Below are 9,905 nucleotides of genomic sequence, written 5' to 3' on the forward strand. Positions count from 1 at the left end.
CCATAGGAAAAAATCTCCATTAACTACTCTAGCATAATGAGAACTCTCAATAACTGGTGCTTTATATTGAGAACTAGAAAACTACAGGATTGCACTTAAAAGCTTAAATCTTTATATGAAAGAAAAAAGCTTCAGAAGTCTTATTACAAGACATTATGCATGTTAGTCACAGCCATGAAGGGTCACAAGGCCTCACTAAAACAGCTACCCTGCTGTTTGCAAAACCTTTGTGACACAGATCTAAATTTATTTTCTGACCCTACTATTTTCTTAACATCAAATCAACTTTTAAATAAAAATAGGTAAATATAAATGGGCAAACAGTGCCAACTTTTAGTGTATTATTTGCTCTCATTTAAAGTCTAAAGCATAGTCTTGTCCTATATTCTAATTTCTAATCCACTTCTGCCCCCCAAGAAAGGGGGACCCTAAATGATCTAAACCTATGCTGTCTAATGCCACTGCCACTAGCCATATGTGACTATTTAAATTAACTAATATTAAATAAAATGTAAAATTATATTCCTCAGTCATACTAGCCACCTTTTAAGGGATCAAAAGCCACAAGCGATGGGTGGGTCTCACATATATAAGACATTTTTCATCATAGCACAAACTTCTACTGGACAGTGCTGATCTTAAAGAATGTTTCTTTTTTATTTTACAACAATGTTTCTTAAATTTAAATGTGCACAGAAGTCATTAATATAGCTTGTTAAAACAAAGATTACTCGGTCCCCACCCCACGCAGTTTATTTTGGTTGGTCTGGTAAGTGGCTCCAAAACGTGCATTTCTAAACCAGCTGCAAGATAACGGAGGTTACCTATCACCTTCAGTACTGCTGCCTATGGTTAAGAACTACTTTTTGTTTTTTCCCAATCCATCGTAGACTTAATACTTTATAAAACACCAGAAAAATGAATTACCTGGAAAAAAAATTTTTAAAGACTATACTATAAACTTACATTTTTTATTGTTAAACTCAACAGACTAATTTTTCTAAAAAATGCTATAAAAACATCTAAATGCTTCCAGTTCTATACTTAACCTGGTCGCAGGCAGGTAACAAACAGCCTGTAGACCTGCACCGATCTGCAGACTAACACTGCAGTGCCCTGATCTAGAAGAACTTATTTCACATTTGTACAATTATCTGTTTGGAGTGCTCATTAATGATCTCTTTCACATCCCCTATCATTTCCTCAACGTAGTTTTACAACTCAAGGTAAAAATGTTAATTCTGTTAAGCAGAATACCGAGTCCCTTAAAAACGATACTACAGAGGGTTTACTTAGAGAAGCAATCTGGGGAGCCTGGGTGACTCAGTAGGTTAAGGGTCCAACTCTCGATTTCGGCTCAGGTCATGATCTCAGGGTTAGTGGGTCAGAGACCCACATCGGGCTCTGCACTGACAGCTCCAAGCCTGCTTAGGATTCTCTCCCCCTCTCTGCCCCTCCCCCACTCATATACTCTATTTTTCTCTCTCAAAATAAATAAACTTAAAGAAAAGCAATCTGATGGTGTTATTATTTATAATGTGATCTGATTCTGCCACATGGTCTGTAAGAATGATGCCTTGACTTCTTCAGGCTAACCTACAGCTGAATTTAGACGGCTACCTTTATAAGAATTGTTTAGGCCAAAATATACAAATGAACATTAATAAAGTCTTTTGTATTAAATTACATAAAATTTCTTTCAGTAAATAAAATCTATGATTTGGACCTAGCTTACTGGACATAACCTTTCGAAGAACTTTTTTAAGTCTATTTGTTTATTTTGAGGGGGGAGGAAGGGCAGAGAGAGACGGAGAGAGAGAATCCCAAGAAGACTACACACTGTCAGTGCAGAGCCCTATACAGGGCTCAAACCCACAAACTCTGAGATCATATCCTGAGCCAAAATCAAGAGTCGAATGCTTAAGCGACTGAGCCATCCAGGCGCCCTTCAAAAACTTTCTTAGAATACGGCTGGTTTCCTTGAACCCAAAGTAAATAGTCCAAGCAAACTTCTTTACTTGAGTACACTTAGGGAAGGACCAAATCAAATAGAATCCCCTCATAGGAGTCAATGCCCTTCACTGATCTGCCTCAAGCTTAAGGTGTTTTCCTCAATCTACATATCAAACCAAAGAAATGGATTTTTCTTCTATTCAACTTCTGATCTGGCCCAACAAATGAACTTCTCTAGGAAAATCTCCAGGATTTCTCAAGTTTGGCCATTTCCTAGAGACTACTTTTAGAATTTTCTTGTCGCTCTAGAACATTGTTTTACCAATTTGCTTCACTTCTTCTTAAGCAAATTATAAAATAAGGCTCTAAGAACTTTAACATTTCATCCTCTTTACTACAGTAACATTTGGTTTAACAGAAATCAACATATATGCATGTTATCTGTAAAATAAGCTTACATGTTCAACCAGACATTAAGAAAAATTCCACTTGAAATTAACAATATTGACAGAAAAGTTGCAAGGTTATCACATACAAAGTCTGAGGAATACAAAAATGGAGGGATTCTTTTTAACTGCTCCTCTTACAATGTTAGGGGGGGAAAAAACCCTTTTCCTCCTAACATACTGAACTAAGCAGTAACTAAATGAATAAGGAGTATTCAAAGCAAGAAAATGTCAGGAGCTTTTGCCATGGTCACCCCTCCAGTCCCATCTGCAGAGGCACATGGCTGTGGCAGAGGCCCAGGAGCCTCTAAGACTGTTTTGCAATTGCCCTCATGTCTCCGCTCGAACCTTTACTCTTTTATCAGGCTGCAGGGGGCAAGGGTGTGGAAGAGCTTCCCAAGAATAAAAATACACGGCAGGAGAGAATTCCAGGGATAACCCTTGCCTGTATGCTGCCTGGAGTGATTCAGAAGTACTCCACCAAGCCCAGGCCAACTAATCAACTGAGATCACAATACCTCCTAAAGGGCAAAAAACGCCCAACAAAGTCAGCCTCCAGGAAAAGATTTTGCTCATACAAAACAACTGGTTTTGGAATGACCTAGATCAATGTTCCTTAATATTGTTTTTGCATGTGGGTAGGAAGAGATGGAGGGGAGCAGGGAGGATGGGAAAGCACGCGGGTAGAGGAAGGGAAGGTGAGAGTCACAGATCCCTTTGAGAATCATAAAAGGAATAGACTCACTGCCTGTGGAAGTGCGCACACACACACACACACACACACACAATTTTGCATACTATTTTGGAGAGTTCACAGACCAGCCAAAGACTCCCTAGGGGTCCATGAACCCCAGGACAAAAAGCCTCAACCTAAACAGGTAGGCACTAAAGACCAAGGTTACCACAGTAGTTAGACCTACTTTTAACCTGAAGCCTGACCTTTTACGTAAAAACAATCTTACAATTAAAAGGTATAGAGATTTCTGGGGCACCTGTGTGGCTCAGTCAGTTAAGCATCCGACTCTTGGTTTCAGCTCAGGTCATGATCTCACGGTTTGTAAGTTCGAGCCCGGCATCTGGCTCTGCACTGGCAGCACGGAGCCTGCTTGGGATTCTCTCTCTGCCCGTTCCTTGCTCACTAGCGCACGCACGCTCTCTCTCTCTTTCTCAAAATAAATAAAGAAAAATCTTTTAAAAAAAATAGAGATTCCAAAAATAAAATACTTCGGTCACATAATGTAGAAAAAATTTTTTAATATATTTAATATTTACTGATAAAATATTTAATCCACAGAATAAGATCAGTGAATCCTCCCTACAAAGATCTTTAATTAATAAAGGAGTAGGAAAAGAAAATCTCCCTTTACTTACTTAGAAAATTCAAATCCAACTTGTTTCGATTTATGTCCTGAAGTTATCTTAAAATTCTACATCCTAGTTTTCTGAAATTTTCATACACCATCTTAGTAGGTTAAGTTCTGAAATAGCTAGTGGGTAAAAGCATCATGGAAATCTAGTGAAATATCATAGTTTTTTCCTTGCTAAAAATTTAAGTCCTTCATTATGACTATAGAAAGAAAAGGTACATCAACTGAAAAAGAAAATGATTCCTCAAAAAAGGAACTATTTATGTCATATACATTATCAAAGATTCTAAAAGTCTCAATGATGGCAAATGGCATAAAGAGTAAGTGTATGAGGATGTAAAGAATCACTGTTACAAACTATAAAAACCAACTAATAAGGGTACTACAAGCAAAAAGAAACACTTTTCTCTGGATTTTATGCACATAATTTAGTTCAGAAATGGGAACAGGGATGGATATTTTAAAATAACTCCATTTTACTACCTTCAGGACTTTTATGGAAGTAACAGAATTTCTCAAGAGGGTATCAACGCCTCCACAAAATGAACTAAAGAAAAGAACATTTTGGCAAGGAAAAAGTGACTGCATTCTCCCTCCGCACTTGGTGGTTACCGGTACCAGGCTGGGCTGAACTCTTAAGTGCCCTACAAGGGCCTCTCCTGCACTTTGGAGACAAGGAGGGTAAAAGGGTGCCCTTACTGTATTCTAATTTGACACATTCTTTAAAGGAAGAAGTAAAAATGTACCAGTGCATAGAACAACTTATGTTAGTTGACTTAGCTCCATACCACTAAAACATGACGGCACACTCCAGCTTTTAAAGAAATCTTTAGAGGGTGGTTGGTGAAAAGAATATGTGCTTTGAATTCAGATGACCTGGGTTCAAATTCTGGCTCCAACATTTACGAGCTTTACTGCCTTTACATACTAGCTTTATAAGTTGTTTCATCTTTCTAGCTTCCATCCGTCCTCATGGAATGGCCACGAAAATGGAGACATTTTTTCATCTGCAGCCCCAGTGCCTGGCTGAGTGCTAAACATACACCAGCTAGTGCCAGCCTATTCAAGGCTAGTGCTTCCTGCTTACCTCACAGATACGTCACATTCTACTGGGGAAAAAGAAAATAAAACAAAAAACACAACACAAAACACCAAACCTGCCCTCTAGGAAACAGATACCTAACCCTTCCTATTATTTTATGTATTTCAAACAGTTTCCAATATAACTTGGTACAGGAGAATGCAGGCAATCCCATGGAATTCCCTGCAGCTTTTCACTTGAATTAGGCTAAAGTCTGTATGAGGAATGGAAGTGTAAAGTGAAACACTAAATATTTATTAAAAATAAAGCTATTTCCAGGGCGCCTGTTTGGCTCGGTCAGTAGGGCATGTGACTCTTGATCTCAGGGTTGTGATTCCAGCCCCTCTCTGCGTGTGGAGATTAATTTAAAAAAATAAAATCCTGGGGCACCTGGGTGGCTCAGTCGACTTTGGCTCAGGTCAGAATCTCACAGTCCATGAGTTCGAGTCCCACAATGGGCTCTGTGCTGAAAGCTCAGAGCCTGGAGCATGCTTCAGATTCTGTGTCTCCCTCTCTGCCCCACCCCTGCTCATTCCCTCTCTCCCTCTCTCCCTCTCTCTCTCTGTCTCTCTCTCTCAAAAATAAATAAAACATTTTTAAAAATTTAAATAGAATAAAATAAAATCTTTAGGGATGCCTAGGTGGTGCAGTCAGTTGAGCTTCAGCACAGGTCATGATCTCACAGTTGGTGGGTTTGAGTCCCAAGTAAGACTTTGTGCTGACAGCACAGAGCCTGCTTCAGATTCTGTCTCCCCCTCTCTCTGCCCCTCCTCCACTTGTGCTCTCTCTCTCAAAAATAAACATTTTAAAAAATCTCAAAAATAAAATAAAATCTTTAAATAAATAAACCTATTCCTAACCTTGCTATACTGAAGGGATAAGGGAGATGAAAGGGAATGAAAACACAGTCTCCTCGGTTGATTTAGATCCTGTCATAGTCAAATACCGAAAATATTTTTGCAGGTAGAATCCCTGAATCCTCTAACCTGGTCAAAAGGATCCAGAACATGTTTAACTCCATTCAGCCATTACCAATGCAAAGTCTTTCCACGGAAGTTGAAAAACATAGGCCCCTACAGTCAGAATCAAGTCTGAGAATGTGGAACCCTTTTTCCTCATGGTTTAACACAGGAAGACATAACTACAACCTCTGCTTGGGGCAAAGCCATGTTTCCAAGAAAACCGAAACACTTGTCTTAAACTTCTATAACTCAAAGAGATCTCTAAGACACAGTGGCCCAAGCGTCTATTGTTTCTGACAAGTTCTCTGTAACATACTGGCAAAAATCACAAATGAGATCTGGTTTCTAAAGAGACAGGATTCTGCTGGAGATCTTTGGTATCTGAAATAGTTATAAGAAAAGTAAATCTATAAATATAAAAAAACTAACTGCCAAAGGATCTTCCAGAAATACAGTAGAGTTACTTGTGGCTCTCCCATTTCACTCCAAACTGGTCTTTCAACTTCTTGCGTGGTTGGCATCAAGTAACAGACTGATGAGTTCAGAGAACTCCCAACTACATCAATAAATTATAAAAATAATTATAAAGATAGAGAATCTTAGAAAGCTGGGGTACAAGGGATCACACTGAAAAACCATGCACGCTGTTCACAACAGAAAAGCTAAAATGTGACAAGCCAAGAAAGAACTGCAGGATAAAAGATGTGACTCTAGGCAGGCTGATACCACGATGAGACGCAACTAATTTCACAAGAGATGGAGATTTATTTTGCCCATGACCAGGCTACAGCAAGAACAGTATCATATTCTGGTTACTATAAAGGAGATTCCAAAGTTAGCAAAAAGGGGGGGAAATGTAAAGGTTAACTCTTAATAGTCCGTTAACGAAGAAAAAAGTTTAAATAATCCATCATAATTCATCAAGGAGATCTGCCCTGGGACAAAAAGAAGTCCAAAATTAATCATTTTGCCACTCCCCATTTTCCCAGGCCTTGGGTTACAGTCACACATTGCTTACACAAAACCACCTGTTCTGGTTGGCATAAACCACGTTACTTGAAGATTCATGCCTAATCATTTTCTCATACATAGATCTCCAACCTTCTCCAACTGTCCTAGAGCCACAAAGTTCACAAAAACTATCTTCCGGAGGTTGCCAACTTGATCTACCAGTACGGCTTATCAACCGACTACTGTGCCATGCACAGTGAGTAACTGCAGATCTCCAGTAAAAAAGGAAGCTCACCATTAGCCTTGAGAGAACACTGCTGTGGTCCCTACCAAAGCTTTTCTAAGTACAAGGATATCCCCATAAAGTATGTCAAAATTTGGGGCCTAACGGGATTGTACTCGGATATGCCAGAGAAACAGTAACTGAATCTCGGACAGTACTGCAGACACTCTGAAAACTACAAAAAATTTAAAACGTGTATCCTCTGTTTGTGGATCTGTTACACCAGAACTGAGCAGTTCCCAAGGGGTGGGGAACAAGGCACATACAATAGTTCCAGGGATGCCTGGAGATGCCAAGGATTCACTAGAAACCTCGGCCAGATTACTAATGGTCCATAAATCCTAATTTGGAGAACACGGGCCTACAAGTTGAAAATTGAATTACACTGCCTTATTAGATCCCACACTACCGAAACCACAGTCATATCAGTCATAACTGGAACTAGGAATACTTTATGTACACAAATATAAGTGCCTGCTTATGTATTTTTAATTGGATCAAATAAAACTGAAGCTGCAAACAAACACAAATTTCAATTATCTCACCAGTGAGGGGATTTCCTAACAAGAGTCTTTTTAAAAACCAAATATCTGCCAACCCTCTGCACATCTGACAAGCATGTCTCTGGAAATCAGGGAGCAAAAGACTCCGTTACTTCTCAACAGAAGGAAATAAATACCCTAAAGGGGACAGATTCCTCTTTAAAAAAAAAAAAAAAAAAAGGCTCAAACATGCAATCTAATAATGCACAAAACTTGGCTGCGGGGTTGCTGGACATCTCCAGGGTTCCAATTTTCGGGGCGAGTGCGCGCTAGTGCGTAAGAAGGGGGCGGAGGGGGAGCGCGCTCCGAGGACGCGCCGGGGCCCCCGCCCCCTCCCGGAGCAGCAGCCTGGCACCAGCCCACCCTCCTCCACCCCTGCAAACAGACGCAGGACGCCAATAGAGCAACTTCTCCGCGGGGGCGGCGGCGGAATAGCGGTCACCCCCGCCGAGCGCGGCGCTGCCCGGCCGGCCCGGGGGGTCCCTCCTCTGCTCGCCCCGGGACGGGGGGGCCTCCGCACGCCCCGCCCCCGCCCGCCAGGCTCGGGGCCGGGGGCTCCCCGGACCCCCGCCCCTCCGCGCGGCCCGCAGCGGCGCACTCCCAAGGACGGCCGCCCGGCCCGAGCACGGCCTGAGCGCGAGCGGGAGCGGGGTGCGGCGGAGGCCGGCTCCTCTCCTCAGGCCTCAGGCCGCCGCCTGCCCTCCGCCAGGCCGCCCGCCGCCGGCCCCGCTCGGACCCCGGCCGGGCCTCGGCGCCGCCGCAGCCCCTCATCCCGGCTCCATTCATAGGGGCACCCTAGCCCGGCCAGCGGGGCGGGGCCAGGGACCTGCGGACAAGGCCGGCCGGCGAAGGCCGGGAAGGAAAATAAAAAGTTAAGAGAAGAACTTACCTAAAATGGCTCCTGCAGCAGCCAAAATACAAACAGCTATTATTTGGTGAAGTTTAGCTCAGACACCCTGCAAGGACACCCTAACCCAGCTCGGACCCGCCTTCCCTGCCACGCCATTGGGCTTCGCCGGCCCAAAACACAGAGTCATTGGTCAGCCTAGCTGCCGCTCAGGCAGAAGCCCATTTCAAGCTTGCTTGCAGGGGCGAGTGATGGGCTCGCTCCATTGTGCTCGTATTTGCATGGATGTGATCGCGGCGATGATTGGCTGGCGCCGGGGCCGCCCCGCCCTCTGCCTCGCGCCCCCCGCCTTGGAGACGCCGCTGCGCGCGGCCCCGCCCCCTGGGACAGAGCGGCGGGGCCACGGGGGCGGGGCGGGGCGGGGGTCCTGCGGGCCGAGGGGGCGGGGCGGGGTCCTGCACGCAGCCGACCGCAGGCAGGGGGCGGGGACCTGGTGCGCGCGCGGGAGTGGCGGGGGTTCGGCCCGCAGGTGGAGGTCTCACAGGTAGCTGGCTAGCGGGCTGGAAGACGCAGGGCTGGCGTCTCCCGGGGTGGGAGAGGATGTGGCTGGGGTCCCGCGACAGAGGCAGATTCCGCTTGGACCGAGGTCCCGCAGACAGAAGCGAAGAGAGGCAAGGGTCCCACAGGTCAGGAAAAGATGCCGAGAAACTACGCGAAGAGCCAAGGAGCTCCATCCTCTGTCTCCAGCCGCATCTCCTGCGGCTCCGCCTGACTCCCTGTCACTCTTGGCACACGACGGGCTTCTTCCCAAGACCCCGTACTCCCCGGGAGTTTTCAGCCCCAGGGATCCTGCGGCGCCTTGGATATACCTCCGAAAAATCAGGTGTCGAGCTGTGGTATATTTGTGTTCGGGCCTGTCTCCCCCACCATTCTTGTCGCATCCTCAAGGACAGGGCCCAGCATATTGCAGAGATTCAACTAACTGTTTAATATTCTCTAATTCGTTAGCAGCTAATTTTTCCATATCCACTAAATGCCAGGCATTGATCTAAGACAGGGGATACAGCGGTCAATAGGACAAAGGCCTGGCTCTTGTGTAATAGGCATGCTAAGGGGAAGGGAAGACAATAAATAAATACAAGGGGCATGTAGTGGGAAATGCTGTGAAGACAGTATATGGAGCGGGGGAGGGAGAGTTATTCACCTGCCTGGCCTCCTTCCCAGCCGGTGATAGTCACTTGTCCTCACCCCCTGCCTGCCCCATCATGGATATTTCCTTAGCACCCACTAAAAATAAATAAATAAATAAAAGGTTGGATTCTGGCTGTAGAGGCTCATTTAATCTCAGAGTAGTAATCGTCCGAGTCCTCGTGATTCCAAGAGCAGTTTGTTGGATACATTTAAGATGAACGTGGCTTGACTTTGTCAGGAGTCACTGCCATGATGTAGCCAAGCCTTATGGCACCCCCAGAG

The 9,905-nt window shown here is 44.4% G+C and overlaps 1 protein-coding gene across 2 annotated transcripts in view; it reads right to left on the bottom strand.

Annotated features, from left to right (window-relative positions):
- Nucleotides 1-8,564, bottom strand: part of CHD6 (chromodomain helicase DNA binding protein 6) — a 200,756-nt gene extending 192,192 nt beyond the window's left edge. For both annotated transcript variants that reach the window (XM_039227071.1, XM_039227070.1), the window contains exon 1: nt 8,475-8,564. The gene's annotated coding sequence lies outside the window, so the exon portion shown is untranslated. The remainder of the gene's footprint in view (nt 1-8,474) is intronic.
- Between the last annotated feature and the right edge of the window lie 1,341 nt (nt 8,565-9,905).

Source organism: Hyaena hyaena, unplaced genomic scaffold (genome assembly GCF_003009895.1).
Source record: "Hyaena hyaena isolate Hyena2069 unplaced genomic scaffold, ASM300989v1 scaffold_25, whole genome shotgun sequence".
NCBI lineage: Eukaryota > Metazoa > Chordata > Mammalia > Carnivora > Hyaenidae > Hyaena > Hyaena hyaena.